At 41.2% G+C, this 16,502-nt stretch overlaps 1 protein-coding gene across 2 annotated transcripts in view; it reads right to left on the bottom strand.

Moving 5' to 3' along the window:
• The window catches only part of OSMR (oncostatin M receptor), a 59,604-nt gene extending 49,394 nt beyond the window's left edge, over positions 1 to 10,210 (bottom strand). Inside the window, exon 1 of one of the 2 annotated variants that reach the window (XM_063087403.1) lies at positions 10,132 to 10,210. The gene's annotated coding sequence lies outside the window, so the exon portion shown is untranslated. Of the gene's footprint in view, positions 1 to 9,538; positions 9,640 to 10,131 lie in introns of those variants that run through there. The other variant, XM_063087404.1, reaches the window with a different exon arrangement.
• Between the last annotated feature and the right edge of the window lie 6,292 nt (positions 10,211 to 16,502).

Below are 16,502 nucleotides of genomic sequence, written 5' to 3'. Positions count from 1 at the left end.
CCCAGCTCCTGGTGACTGCACCACCCACGTAGTCCCTAACTGCACACCTTGTCAATAAATCCTCCTCAAGTGATGCTATTCCAACCGTTTCCTGATGGGACCCTGATTAATACAGCCACAAATGTGGAGGGGGCAGAGCAACCTATGCAAAGACCCTGAGGCAGACAGTGCCTGGCATATTAGAGGGACAAGAAGGAGGCAGCATGGTAAGAGTGACGCGGGCAAGATGAAACCAGAGGCCACGCAGAGGCAAACAGGGTGAAGCTCTGGCTTCTGCTCTGTGCAAGATGGGCGCACTGGAGGACTTTAAGCAGAGAAGTAGCAAGGTCCAACTTATGCTGAACGGTGCCTGAACTGAGGAGGGACTGAAGGGGCAAGACTGGAAGGAAGGAGTAGATGGGGGGGTGGAGCAATAAACCAGTGGAGAACGATGGGGGTTTAGACCAGGTGACAGTCGTGGAAGCAGTGAGTAGCAGTGGAATGCAGGAGAGACTGTAAAGAAAGACCGGACAGGATGTGGGGCAATGACAAAGTGAGACATCATGGACGGCTCCAAGAATTTTGGCCTGAGCCCCTTGAAGAATAGAATTACCAATTACGGAGAAGCAGAAGCCCGTGGGAGGAACAGATCTGGTGGGCTCAGTTTGCATCATGTTAAGTTTGAGATGCTTGTTTGATGATCTCCAAGTGGAGATGTCAAGGAGCTAGCTGGCTAGCAATTTGGAGTTGATGGGAAAAGTCCTGGCTGAGGGTGTAAATTCAGCCGTCCTCTGTGCACATGTATAGAATTTAAAGCCACAGAACTAGATGATTGCCAAGACGGGGAGTATAGACACAAAAGAGGGGGGGTCTGAGCACGGAGCTCTGGAGCTGTCCACACCCTCCACTATGCCCCCTCATGGAGATCAAAACGAAAATCCAGGATTTGGCCAGGCTCTACTACCTCACCCCAAGGATGAGGGCTGCGTCCTGGGGAGGGCCTGGTGGGCTGGTTCCACCCTGAGGAGCTCGGTCTGCTGCAACCCGTTGCTTAGAACAGCCTTGCTGCTGCTCAGGTGCACCGAGCTCCATAGGGTTTCCCTCTGCACCTCTGCTTCAGACACGACAAAGGCCACCCAGCCCGTTCATCATCCAGCAGGCCTTTTCGCTCCACAACTGTCAGTGACAAGCATTGCTACTTCCAATTTCCAGAAAGAAGAGGAAGCCAGGGACAGGAGAAGAAGCAGAATTCAGAAAGGAAAAAATCCGTTCCTGCTTCATCCACACTACTTGGCCCTTTCCCCAAACCTGTGCTTTTTCTCTGTTTTTCAGATCTCCATCTTTCCCAACTAGACTATGAGCCACCTGAAGACAGACCTGGATCTTATTCCCCATTGTCTATCACAGCCCCAGAATATGGTTGGTACCCAGTAAATATCTGGAAAATGAGTAAAGATTTGTACCAATTTTCTCCCATTCTCTCTTTCCATCTTTCAATGTTACTTTCATGAAAATAGATTCCTTTTCAGGCCTTTCTACTTTTTCTGTTGCCAAATATTGCCTAACTCATAGTTTTTCATGGACTTTTTTTTTTTTTTTTTTTTTTTTAGCATAGTAGGGTGGAAGGGAAAGAAAGAAAAGAAAAGCTGCCTACTTGTTTTGTGGGATTTCTTATTCAAATCTTCTCTCTCTGTAAAATCTTACTCTCAATGAAAATGGCTATGAATACCCCTTAGTATAAATACTACATCCATAAGAAAACACAACTTTAAAAAAGGGTGTTTGTCTGCCCTTCTCCACCAGCACACTTGTTCTGTGATTACTGCAATATTTATTCCTGGGAAGTTTCCTCACCACAAATAATGCCCTTGAGAAGCAGCGTGGTAACCGTCACTTGCTTCCCAAGAACGTTGGTGTGTTGCCAAACTCTTCCAAACCGGCTGGGTGACCCGATGAGGTCCTATGCCAATGCTGTTTTAGAGAAAGGAGGCATTCATGGAGGACACGTGTTTGGGTGTGTGCATGTATGAGAGAGCTCCGTGTGGCAGTATGAAGGGTGGCACACCACTTCTTGGAGGTGCCCCATGATCCCGAGATTCAGATTTTTTAAGAGCACTTCCACCTGTATTTGTGAGCCCCTCTGAAGGCGCCTCTACTGTTACAGCATAGGATTCCTCCCCTGCAAGGATTCACTCCAATTCCCTTCCTCCTCAAGGCTCCACCACTGGGCGCTACGCCCACCGAGAGGCTCCAGAACTTTTTCTCCTCCCCGCCTTTGAACTCATCCAGTGGCAAATGGTTAAGTGTGTCTACCAGTTTTGTAAGGTAAATCTTGATTTAGCTCATGCACAACTGCTGGGTTTTTTTTAAAAAGCAATGTTCAGTTGAAGATTTCTGGAATTTGTGACATCAGCTAGGATTAAAGCTGAGTCTCTAAGTGGTAAGTGAAGCTGAAGAGGGAAATAGAAAACCTGAACCTAAGGAATATTATGGATCCAAAAAATATGTAGGAATTTAGTGTATGTTAAAGGTGACATTTCAAATCATTTGAGAAAAGACACATTATTCCCCCAGATGGTACTGGAACAATAGCCTGGACATCTGTGGGCAAAGGAAGCTGCAATGTTAAGTACATGGGATCTGACAGTAGACTGCTTAGGGTCAAATCCCTAATCTAGCACTTAATAACTGTAGGAGCAAGGACAAGTTATTTAATCCTTCTAGATTCCAATTTCCTGTTCTGTAAAATGAGAATAAGAGAACCTACCTCATAGCATTGGCATGAGGATTAAATGGGATTATGAGAACCTCACATGGTAAATCCAATTAACGTTAATTTTATAATTATTGCTATTGCCTCTCTCTCTTTAGCAAAAGACGTTCCAGATGAACAAAGATATAAATGCAAGAAATAAAACCACTGAAAGTGCTAGAATAACACATGGGTAAATATTTTTATAATCTGTCAGCATGATATGAAACTCGGAAGCAATAAAAATAAAGGTAGCTACACTAATTATATAAAATTTAAAAATTTTAGGGTTATAACTATAAAAGATGGTTTTAATATACACAGCAAATAACTAATATACAAAGAGCTCTTAGAAATAAATAAGGAAAAGACAAACAACCCTGTAGAAAAATATAAATATATAATTCATGAAAAGAAGAAAATATAAATACCCAAAAAAGAAAAAAGAAAAACTGGGCAATATCACTAAGATTTGAAGAAATGCAAATTAAAGCAGTAATTGTGTGTGTGTGTGTGTGTCTGTGTGTGTCTGTGTAGTGTCCAATTGGCAAAGCTTATAAAGGTCTTAAGCTTTTTTAAGCTTAAGGTCTTACATTGGTAAGAGTTTGCAGAAGTAGGCACTGTCATTCACTAGTGATCAAAGAGCACAGCCTTATAGATGTCAATCAGGCCATATCTATTAAAATTATAGTGTGCATTTCCTTTGATTCAGAAATAATTCTATAATTCTATTTCTGAAATTTTGTCCTATAGATAGTATAAGTATACTGTTGGAAAGAATGAACTAGATCCATGTGCTGACAGGGATGAATATCCTACAATATTGAGGGAAAAGGCAAGTTTCAGAATAGAGCACGCACAAGAACATCTCTGGAAAAGAAGTGTGGCAACCATGAAGCTGTGCTACTCAGAGGTCTCTTCAAAAGAACACTCTGACTGGAATTTGTGCTCAAAAGAGCACAGCTGACTGACAGCTTCCAGCTCCTGCCCTTTGGTTCCACTGCACGTTAACACTCTCAGGCTGGTGCTAGCCAATAATAAAGCCAAACCTTTTGACCTGACATGGGACTCTTCTGGGCAACTTTGATCAGGATCTTCGCCACAGCCTGACCAAAACTTTCCCAGAACTGCACTGCAGCTGGAAGCAACTCTTTCCCACCTTCCTTCTTCCCTGTCTCCTTTCACAGGTGTCACGCCTGCACTGGGTCTGAAGGCTTTCTCTGCCTACTTCTGCCCGCTTTCCCCTTATCCCTCACAAGTGCTTTCCCCTCCCCCAAACCTTTTGCATATCTATTTATGTCTTGCTGTCTTCTATTTGAAGGATCCAAACTGGCCCCCAAAGACATACCTCCCTAATAACAGTTACAAATTTAGAGTTACTTTTAGCCTTTTATACTCTTCATTTCCTCATCAGTATATGGGGATGATAATAGAATCTCTTCCATTCTTTTGGGAGAAAGGAGGTGGACAGGATGAGGGAAATTATGGATAACTCTTTCAAGTTGTGCAATTCTGTAGCATAAAGCATTCTTTAAAACACACACATGTGTGTGCATGTTTTAAATATACTGGGTTCAGTCTTATGCAAATAGTGGTAATTTTATTATTCCCATACTTGACTCATATACCCCAACAGGATTATACTAGTTGACGGTGTTTTATGATTCAAATCCAACCCAAGGCATTTGAACTGACCTGAAAAAGGTTAGTAGTTTTTAGGTACTGACACACTAGGAGGGTGTCATTTGTTTCTGTACAAAAAGACATGTAACCATTTAGGGCCTGAGAAAATATAGATACCTTAATCACACATTTCCAAATACAAAAAGTAATCAATGTCCTGGGTAGAAAAACATACTGCCATCTCCTTCAGACAGGTGGGTACACTGAAGTATATACATGAAGTTAACTTGCTCAAAAGCCCCATTAGGAAGACTGGAAATAGAAAGAGGTGACCAAGAGATAATGTGATGTGAGAAGAATTTACTCGCAAGAAAGCAAGTTTCTGTTGATTTACATTTTCTCAAAAGTTGGCACACATACACAGAGTGGAAACCTCACTCCATGTTTTCCAAGAGTTCTTTTTGTCTTACATTTTTCCAAGTGTTCCTTATGTATTACATTTTTCTATTTGCTAAGCCACTTGGATTTGTGGGTTTTCTTTTCATTGACTTTAGATTTCATACTCAGATTGGATATATTTTATGTGATTGTCTTCATTTTAAGTCAACAATTTTGAATATTTCAGATAGTCTTTTGCTTCGATGATTTCAGATGTAAGAATGCAACTAAGTGTTATATTTAGTGTTCTCACTAATTCTCATTTTTAAAGGAAAAAAGGAAGGAAGGGAGGGAGAGAGGAGGAAGAGGAAAACAATTATAATTTAGTTCTTTAGCATGTACTATTAAAAGAAAGCAATTTACAAGTCCTGCCAATCAAATTGATTACAAATCAAAGATACTATTACTAGCAGCATAATGTTAAATAACAGTGAAAGACTATATACTCAGAGTGTGGACAAAGGACCAGCAGTATTGACATCACCTGGTAGCTTATCAGAAATACAAAATCTCAGGTCACACCTCAAACCTACTAAATAAAAATCTACATTTAAACAAGATCCCCAGGTGATGCATAGGCGCACTGAAGTTTGAGAAGCACTACTATATTTAATATTTATTACATATTTTTATCTCCTAGGATACATCAATTAATAAAGGAAAACATTTACTGGTTCCTACTACCGATAAGGCATTCTGTAAAGCTTAGAGTAGGATATAAAGATAAATATGAAAATGATCCCAGCTGGCATGCATTGGATGCTAACTCCCTTCCAGCTACTTAGCTAAGTGACTTACATGCATTTTTTAATTGAATCCTTACAACAACCCTGTGCAAGAGATTGTATTATTATTCTCATTTACAGATGAGGGAATGAAGAATACAAAAGGTTAAAATTAACTAGTCCAGGTTGACATTGTTAATCTGACCTGAAGCCAGTACTTGAAATCAGGTAAGTCACTCAACAAAGTCCAACCCTTTCCACATGACACACCTTCCTCAATTCCTGGAGCTCATTCTAGAATGGACATTAAGGTATGAAAAAATTGCTAACAATTATAAACTCAAAAAAAATTTTTTTAATTCTAACAGGATTTTATTAAACTTGACAAGCTGTTTGTAACATTTATACAAAAGAGATAATGTATAAGAATCATTTCTAAAAAAAGGTTTTGATTAAAAAAATACAGATAGATAATGCTAGACAGAAATACCCACTATAAAGCTGTAGTATTTAGTTCAGGGTGATATTGACATAAGAAAAGACAAAAAATATCAATGAAGCAGAACAGAGTTCTTAAACAGAATTCTTAAAAAAAAAAAACAATTTCGAATGAGTTGGAAAAAAGATGGGCTATTAAATAAATGGTATTGGATCAACTGTCTAAAACATTAGAAAAAAAAATAAGTTACAGCCATATTCACCTTATTTTAAACATCTGATGTTTTAAAGAGATAAATGTAAAAATCAAAATAACTAAGTAATAGGAGAAAATAAGATAATTTTAAAAAATAATTTTTAAGTGGAAAGACCTTCCCAAGTTAGACAAAGCACAGAAATAGTGAGATTGCTGAGTTGATTACATAAACATTTAAAACTTCTGTGTAGCAAAAGATAGTTAAAAAACAAAAGCATTAAGAATGGATAAGCAAAATGTGCTATACACATACAATGGAATAGTATTCAGTCTTAAAGATGAACGAAGTTCTGATACCTCTACAACATGAATAAACCTTAAAGATGTTATGCAAAGTGAGGTTAGCCGGTCACAAAAACACAAATACTACATGATCCATTTCTATGAGGTACCTGGAGTAGTCAAGTTAAAAAAGGACAGAAAGTAGAATGGTGGCTGCCAAGGGCTGGGGGAAGGAGAAATGGGGAGTTATTGTTTAATGCATACAGAGTTCCAGTTTTACAAGATGAAAAGAGTTCTGGAGATGGGTGGTGGTGATGATTGCACAACAGTCTGAATGTCATTAATACCACTGAAATGTACACTTAACATGACTAAGATGGTAAATTTTATGTTATATGTATTATGCCACAATTTTAAAAACTGGGGAAAAAGCATTATGCTAGAATAAATATTTGCATTATCTATAACAAAGTATTAAGATCCAAAATAGGTACAGAGCTTCTGCAATAAATAGAAATATGAAAAACCAACTCAGTAGAAAAACGAGCAAAGGACATGAACAGGTAACTCACAGAAGAACACAAATGACCCATAAATATATAAAATTGTAATAGTAATCAGCAAAATGCAAATTAAAATGCTGTATTGGGTTTCACTCATTTACCAGATTTGAAAATTAAAAAAAAAAAAACAAAGATAACAGCTGGTGTTAGGAAAGATGAGGGGAAACAGACCTCATGCATGAGTTTAAATTAGTACACGGGGGTGGGGGAGAATGGTACAATTTGAAGAAAACTGGGCAAACCCTTCGACTCAAGAATACCTCTCTTGTGATTCTGTTCCACAGAAACGCCTGAGCACAGTGATGAGGTGGAATCTTCCCTGAAGCACTGTTGCTAATGCTGAATAATTTTAAACAACTCAAATGTCCATCCATAAGGGAAAGAATAGATTATATCCTATTTCCACTTTAGAATAACCTGTAGCTGTTAACAAAAGAGGTATGTACGGACATGAAAAGATTTCTAAGACTTGGAAAGTGAAAAGAAAACCTGTACAATAATAAGTATAGTAAGACCTCATTAGCATATTTTAAAACATGTGTAAAAATATGTCATACATAGTATGCACATATATAGAAAAGAAAAGAAAAAAACTTCAAATGGTATTTACTGAACTTAACCATCCCCCTTCTGAGCGGGAGTAGGCTGAGGACAGTACTTCTACATTTCATTCCTTATGTTTCTAAATTTGAATGAGAATGCATTCAGTTATTACGTGTATTATTTTTAAAATATAAAAATAAAATAACAACCTGGAGTAAACAAGTGCTGAGGAACCATAGAACTAAAATGAGGAGGGAAGAAAGTCTGTGAAGCCAAGGACAAGCCATTGGAAAAGAAATCTTGCTTTTAGCTACGAGGAAGCCTCTTTGGAGGGAGGGATTTTCTCTAGCAAGGCCATAATATTCTATGTTTTGTTTTGTTTTGTTTTTTTCCAATGTCACACACTTTTTAAAAAAAATCAAAAAGGACTTCCTCCCCCAGGGAAAGGAGGGCGTTGGCTCACTGATCCTGTAAGTGAGCAAGATTACACTCTCTGAGATTCCGTTCTACTGAAGCCAACAAACGCCCCAGTCCAGTTCCCGAAAGAAAAAAATACTCCTTCCCCTTGTTAAATACATTGTCACCGATTCCACTTTGAAAACCGTTAAGTTTTCCTGACTTGGCTCCTTTCTCAGGACAAAAGATTTACAAAAACATCAGAGACCTGGGAACACTTCTGTGCACTCCTGTAGGTGTCCCTGGTCTATTCAGGTTAAAGAAAAGGGTAGAGGAAAAAAGACCCAGTGTGTTAAGTGTTCTCCCTGATGTGGCTGGAGTCCCTACTGGACACCCAAAAACAGCCCTGTTCTCTCAAAGCTGCCTTTGGTACAAAAAATTTAAACACAGTTGCTGGAATAACATGAGGCAGAACTGGGGCCAAAATGAAAGCACAAGGAGGCAAGTTATAGCTGAGAATTAGCTCTGTCCAGCAACGAAATGTTAGGTGGTGGTGAGCTTTCTGCCACTGGAGGCATTCAAACAGTACTGAATGCTGCCAGGGGAGACACCAAACTGAGCACACCCTGAAGATTCTGAACAGGTAGCTGTGATTGGAGTCCAGCGCTTTGAAAAGCTCCAGCAACGATTCTGAGACACAGCTGAGTTTGGGAACCCCTAGCCACTATAACCATTTCAGGTTTTTCAATCTCAGGGGTCTCTGAGTGCATCTTAAAGCAGTCCAGCCCAGGACAGACACAAAGCAGAATAATGAAACGCCATTCCCAGAGCCCAACCAAAAACAGTCCTAGAGTTTGAGGTACAGCATAGTAGTTATGAGCAGACTCCAAACCCTAATCCTGACTCGGCCACCTTCTAGCTGTGTGACAGTATACAAGTTAGTAATCCTCTCTGGACTTTCATTTCCTCATTGATAAAATGACGATGAAAATACCAGTACCTCTTCAACAGTGAAGTTTAAATGAGCAAACACATATAAAGTACTTAGAATAGTGCCTGTTCCATAGTGAGTATGAACCATTATTATTTTGCAAACAAGGAAAAAGAGTAAGAGGCTCTAAGAAGTCACTTGACCCAAGTGCCAAAATCAGCTTAGAAATGGGATTAAGGCCCAAACTTCTTTCTGCTCGACCACAGTTCCTTTTAGCTAAAATTAAACACACCCCGTTGAATTCTACCTTCTCTCCTGCCTACACGGACCCCCACATTTACTTCTCTTGAGTTGGAGAATATGCTTGTTCATAAAGTGTTTCCAAGGCAAGTCGGTTACCAGGCGGCCTCTCAGCAGCACCCAACACCGAGCCTCCATCCACGTGGCAGGCGGGCTGGATACATGGGTGTATGGGTGGGCGCATGAAGGACGGACCAAGGGCTATCACGAAAGGAACCGCGGTGTCAGGGAAAAAGCTGTGGCCTGGGAGACCTGGGCTCTGATTTCAGCGTCCCCACAGCTAGCTTTATGGTCTTGGACAAGTTACTGAACCCCTCCATGCCTAGGTTTCTTGTCTATAAAAGGGTGAGTGGTGGGTGCTACTTCCATTACCGTGGCTGGAGAAGCGCGTCTGTCCCAGACGGTCCCACAGAGTCACCAGGATTTCCTCTCCCCACCTGCGCCTGAGCGCCCCCCACTTCTACATCGACATAGGGACGGGGTGGAGAAGGATCCAGGGGTTCCCAGAGAGATGGGTCTGTCAGGCGAGGAGAGGCTCGGGACAGCCATGAACTCCCACTCGGTGTGTCGGGAGAGAAGCAAAAGTGGATGGAGTGGGGATTTCATCCCAGCCCCCACCCCGGCGCACTCGAGCAGGAGCCGATGGACGGCGACCTGAAAGGCCCGCGAGGAAGTGCCGCGGTGGCCCGCAGCGCGCGCTCTGTGAGGACTTAGCCTCTCGGTGCCACCCACCAGGTGGCGGGGACCCCTCCGAGCACCGTCTCCGCGAAGCCTGAGCCCAGGCGGGCGCGGGGCGGAGGCGGCACCGACGACGGGCGGCGGGCGGCTGCGCGCCCGGCCGCGGAGTCGTCGGATCCATCCCCGCGCCGCGCCCGGTTCGCCCGTCGGAAAAGTCACCGAGGGAGGTGGGACGCGGGGACGCAGGGGCGCGGGGCCCGGCGGGCGGGCGGGCCGGGGGTACTCACGCCGCGGGCGAGGGGCTCCGCGAGCCGGCCGAGCGGGCGCGGACGGCGGGGCGGCCGGGAAGAGGCGCCCGGGCCGGCCCGGGCTATGAATCAGCTGCGGGGCGAGCGCCGAGGGGCGGGAGTTACGGGAAGGCCGCGGGGGAGGACCGCGGGGTGAGGACTTTTGCAATTTCCCGTCTTGTCCGCACTCCGGGCCCTCCTGGGACCCGCAGGAATTCGCCTCCTGGAGGTCCCGGGGGAGGCGGAAGGGACGCTGCGGGAGACGCGGCCCCCGGGACCCCGACTGGGCGGGAAAAGGAAGTGGGAGCGGCCCGGGAAGGACAAGTGGAAACCGAACACCCCGCGGGCCCGGCCGGGGCGTCGCGCCCCAGCTCGGGGCTCCTCCTGGCGGGCCAGCCGGCCCACGGCGGGACCCGGAGAGAAGCCGAGGGACAGCTGGGGCCTGGGGCCCAAGGTCCTCCCACGGGGCCACTTGTTATCCCAGCCCGGAGACCGAACCCTCGGGGTCCCGGCAGAAAATCTTCAGGCAAAAGACAAGCTCTTCAGCCAAACTTCCGACCGGGTTTCCACTTGGCGTTCAGAGCAGTCAAAGCAGGTTGGGACAGATGTCTAAGATCCCAGTTCCTCCCCCACCCACGTCCTGTCTAGAACCGCCCTGGCCCACAGCCTCGTCTGCTGCTCCAGGCCCAGAGCCTTTATCTCACAAGGAGCCGTCTGTGCTACAACATGGTCCACTTGTCCTCCTAAAAATGCCATCCGCTCTTTACCATGCCTTTGACAGACATATGTGACCTCTCTATATAGCAATATGAAGACTATCAGAAGCCAGATGGACTTTAGGAGCTGACATGAAAACCATTCTGAGACAGCCCCTTCCCCTTCCGTGGCAGCCCAGGACCAGGGTGCCGAGGACCCTCCTGTCCGCGTGCCTGCTCGTGGGTCCGCTCAGCCTGGGTGGCTTCAGGTTTGGGTGTCACAAATGGAAGAAGGCTGCGGGGGAGGAAACAAGAGTGATCAAGAAATATCCACCGTGAATCCGTCTTAGAATAACTTTCTTGAATTGACTGGATGGCTCAAAATAATGTCACAATTATTAATTATATTAAAATGTGACTTTTATGTTTGTCCACTTTTTTTTTTTTTCCTCTGTACGGTCATCCCGGAGAAAGAATTTTGTTTAGGCCCTAATCCATTTAATACCTAAAGGTGCCATGAACCATGGTGCATGGTGAATATTTAACGATAATGAAGAAAAGGTACTGTTTGTCTAAGTAAATGGGGTTTTTTGCCACACATTTGCCACACCTGTCATTATTTAAAGAGTTCTGAGGAGTCCATTAGTTTAGCCATCTACATGGCTATGGAAACTCTGTCGAACCAAATCCCCAAGGCTTAGAAAGGTTTTCTTATTCCGTATCGAGTAAAAAAAAAAAAAAAAAGAAAGAAAGAAAGAAAAAATTCTTTTTTATAGAAACTGTTTCCATCTCTCTTACAGCAGATGAAATGTCAGATAAATACCTAGTATGAAGAATTTCTATAAAGTGAGTCTTTACTTACTTTGGGCTCCTACTGTGATTGAAGGAGACTGAAGTGTGAAAATTTTGTGCCCGTATAAAATTCATCTATTTTTGCACCACTCTAATTTTTTTTTCTTTCTTTCTCTATTTTTTTGGCAGCTGACTGGTGCAGGGATCAAACCCTGGACCTCGGTGTTGTCAGCACCACGCTCTAACCAGCTGAGCTAACTGGCTAGCTCTGTACCACTCTAATTTCTTAAGTTTATTCCATTATCTATAGTCTAGTTTTGTAGCACCAATAAATTTGTTTTGTTTTTAAAGGTCTAGATAATTGCTTCTCAAATTTTATTATTATTTTTTCCTCCTTTTTTTTTTTTTTTTTTTTTTGGCGGGGGTTGGCATGGGGATCTGAACCCTTGACCTTGGTGTTACAAGGCTGTGCTCTAACCAACTGAGCTAACCAGCCAGCCGCACCTGTAAATTTGTGACCCTACCCTAGGGGTGGGTGTACTCAATTGAAGTGTCCTCCAAAAATTCGTATTCACCCAAAAAATCCTCAAAATATGACCTTATTTGGAAATAATGCTTTTGCAGAGTTAATCAAGTTAAGATGAGGTCATATTAGATAAATCCAGTGACTGCTGTGCTTATAAGAGGGAAATTTGGACGCAGACACTCAGGGAGAATGTCTTGTGACTATAGGGAGAGAAATTGGAGTATTCTACCTCAAACCAAGGAACACCAAGCACTGCTGACAACCACCAGAAGCTAGGAGACAGACCCAGTGCAGATTCTCTCTCTGAGCCCTAAGAAGGAACCAACACTGCCAATGTCTTGATTTGAGACTTCTGGCCTCAGAACTGTAAGACAATAAATTTCTGTTGTTTCAAGCCACCAAGTGTGTGATAATTTGTTATGCCAGCCCTAGGAAACTGACACACAGGTGTTATTCCAAAAGTTAGTTTTTAAAATTGGCCTGAAAATTCCTGAAATAAAAAAGATGAAAAATAGCAATGGCTTATTAAGCTGAGAGTTGAAATCTCCATCCTTGCTTAGCATTGACAAGATTGTGTTGCAAAAGCACGTGTTTAGTCTGCTCCATTTAACGTTCCCCCTTGAGGATCTCTCTTCCTTTTGATTTCAGTAGCAAAACTCTCTCCACTCTTCCTCCATTTCCCTGACTTCCATTCCATCATCTTCTTGGGCTTCTTGTTCTCCACTTGCCCCTTAGATGTTAGCATGTCCCGGGGCCCCATTCTTGACATTCTTCTCTTAATCCACACAGTCTTCTGAATGATCACATCCATGTGTGCTTTCAGTGCTCACTTGCGCACTGATGGACCTTGAATCTTTCTTTCTCTTGCAATTCTTTCAAGTGAGTTTCAGCCCAATTTATTTGTCCTTCAAAATCAATATGTCCAAGTTCAAGCTCTTTATTTTTCCTCACTTCATTCTCTTATATTAAGTGAATATTGCAATCTTTAACCTTCGTTAAATTAACGATCCAACCTTAATTTAGTGTCCTCTAGACACTGGAGTCAAATCTAAGAACCTGGGAATGATCCTTGATTCATCCTCCCTCATATTCCATCTTCCCTCAGAAAGTGTCATGTGTGTAACTGTTATAGGGACATGAGTGGAATGTGCCCCTACCACATCCAACTTCTCAGAGGAATGAAAGTCCTGCAGCTGTCAGGACCTGTGTGTGTGTGTGTTATCCAGTAATTGGATTATATATAAAATATACAGAAAAAAAGACAATATGAACCTTTCCATGAGTTTTTTGAAGTACCCTAGAATATATGAAATCAGCTATGTAAATTGTAGAATAGAATTATAATTCTATTTGTTCAACTACTGCAAATATATAAATATCTATAATTACATGTTTGGCAGTATTTGGTTACCAAACTGATAGAGTTTGAAGGAATTGGAAAATTTGTGAAGAAAGTGGCTTCATCAACTAAGCAGTGGATGATGGTTTACAATTACTCTCATTAAAAGAATTCTGTATTTTGCTAGCATATTATCACATTTGACATCTTAAAGATTCACTTTTAGTCCTTAAAGCTTGCTTCTGTGATTACGATTGGTGGTGATATTGGCATTATTTCTAAGAAAACTTAATGGAAATCAAAATGTTATTTTTTTAACATGTCTTTGTGCTGTGAAAAACTAAATAGGCCTTCCAGAAAGTTTTTAATCTAAAATTTGTTATAAAGTTTGATTAGTTAAGAGATATCTATCACTTCTAAACATCCAAAAAAGGGACGCAGCAATGACAAACCAAGATGCTGAATGTAAGAAAACCACATGGAACTTCCTCATTTTATAATTTCAGGGGATTCCTTATATTTAACAATTTGTTTTTCTCTCAAAATTTGTTCAGTGAATTTAAGTGAGGGATAACACCATTCCTAATGATTCTAAAGGAGTGACTTGCTTTAGCTAGATATTATTAGGAAATTGACCGACTGATTTTGCATGTTCTACCCTTTCCTGGATGTTGTAGTTGTGCTCACATCTTTTTCCAGAATCACCAGAAACCAGACAGTGGGTAGAACTTTTATGGATCTTTTACTTTTCTCCTCATGGGCTTTAGAAAAAATGGTGAATGTGTGTTTGTTGAGATAGTTGCTTTTATTCTCTTGGCCTATGGTTATAGGACTTAAATTTGAGTGTAGCCGTTAAGCTAAAGGACAGAACATTAATACAGTGAGGGGAGGAGATACTTTGGGTAGGATTAAATGAAACTTTTAAGACTTGAAATTATTTGATTAAAGTTGATCCAAAATAAGTCTACACAGTAGTTGTATTGATATTGAAACTGCATCTCTTGCAAACCATATATAGTTGGGACTTTAAAAAAAGTATTCTGATAATCTCTGCATTTTAATTTGAGAGGGAGTGTTTAATAAACTTGCATGTATGGCTATTATTGATATGCTTGTGTTGAGCCTACTAGTTTGGGATAGGAGGTGCTAAGTTTCCCTGGGATTGGGTTTCAAGCCACTCCCCTAGGACTCAAGCCCCTCCTCTGAGTCCTGAGCTACTGCTGCTTGTTGCACCTATTTTTGGTACCAACAGGTGGAGATTGAGACAGCAGGAGGCAGGCTTATGTACTTCAGTGGTGGAGCATGCTTACTAAAAAGGAGTTTATCCTTTGAATGACCTCCCACTAGAGGTACTAAAAAGCATCTGGGATATTTTCAGTGTATTTGGAGCATATGTTGGAATGTGACCAATGAATTGCTATAAAGGAGACCAATTGAGCATGCACAAACCTGTTAGATAACTGGGAACCAACCCCCCCCCGGTTGAATATTCATTAGATAGTATGAATATGTATAGATAGCCAAACTATAAAAGTAGAATCCAGAAAGAAGGGGGGCTGCTGCTCATTCTTTCTAGAGTCAGCCCACACCTGCCTGTGAGGTGTATATACTTTATTTTTTGTGTTAAACTTGCTTTTATCCAGCTGTTGCTTACTCTCTTAAGCTAGCCTGCACTTTGTCTGTGAAGCATGTATTTCTTACCTTTGTATTAAACTCGCTATGGCTGTACTCACTCTTGAGCCAGCCCACACTTTGTCTGTAGAATATGTATTTCTTACTCTTTGCAATAAACTTGTTTTTGCTTTCTACTGTGACTCTGCTCTTGAGTTCTTTCCTGTGGCAGAGTCAAGAACCTGGTAGAGGATGGGGTGGGTTGAGGGTGGCCATCATACTTCCCCAGACCCTCTCCTCTGGTATCAATATTACTATATGTTTTCAGTTTTGTTCTTTCTGGTTTTGTTCTTCTGTTCCTCCTTTTCTTTCTTCTTTTGGGTTATTCGAATATTATTTAGAATTTCATTTTAATTTGCCTTTTCTTTGTTATTCCTCTTTGCAGGATGTTTTAGTTTTCTCTATGGATTACAATATACAGCCTTAATTTCCACTGTCTGCTTGAGATTGTACCATTGAACCACATACTCCGTCCTTTACACTATACTTGTAAAGTATATCACATCTATAGACAAGATAAAACCCATAATGTGATATGTATTTTGAAGAAATTAAGATCAAAACCAGTCTTTTATATTTACCCACATATTTATCTCTCCCAATGTTCTTAAACCCTTTCCAATGATCTAAGTTTCCATCTATTACCATTTTTCTAAGCCTGAAAGAACTTCCTGTATCATTTATTTTAGTGAAGATCTGTCGGAGATATATTATCTTAGTTTTCTTTTACCTGAAAATATCTTTATTTTACTTCATCCTTGAGCAATATTTTTGCTGAATATAGATTTATGGGTTGACAGTTTTTTTCTTTCAACAAATTAAAGATGTGTTCCATAGTTTTCTGGCCTCCATTGCATCTAATGAGAATTAGGCCGTTATTTGAATCTTCATTCTCCTGTACTTGTATATATGAGGGCAGTAGTTAAAGTTAAAAACGTATGATTATTCCCTGGTTGCTTTCAATATTTTCTATTTGTATTTGGTTGTCAATAGTTTGATCTTGATGTACCTAGAGGTTCAAAAATTATTATTATTCATCCTGCTTGACTTTTGCTGATCTTGTTGAATTTATAATTTTATGTCTTTTACCAAATTTGAAAATTTTTCAACCAGTGTATCTTCAAATGTTTTTTCTGCCTCATTATCTTTCTCATATTTTTTTGTGAATTCAACTGCAAATATGTTAGACCCCTTGTGATATTAGTCCCAAGTGCTATGAGGCTCTATTTTTTGATCTTTTTTTCTCTGTGTTCTTTAGATTAGACAATTTCTCTTGAACTTCTTTAAGTTTACTGATTCCTCTGCTATTAAATCCATCTAGTAAATTTTTTATCATAAATATTGTATT

The sequence above is a fragment of the Cynocephalus volans genome, chromosome 2 (assembly GCF_027409185.1).
Source record: "Cynocephalus volans isolate mCynVol1 chromosome 2, mCynVol1.pri, whole genome shotgun sequence".
In the NCBI taxonomy this organism is placed as follows: Eukaryota; Metazoa; Chordata; class Mammalia; order Dermoptera; family Cynocephalidae; genus Cynocephalus; species Cynocephalus volans.
This window is presented reverse-complemented; position numbering and strand designations above follow the sequence as displayed.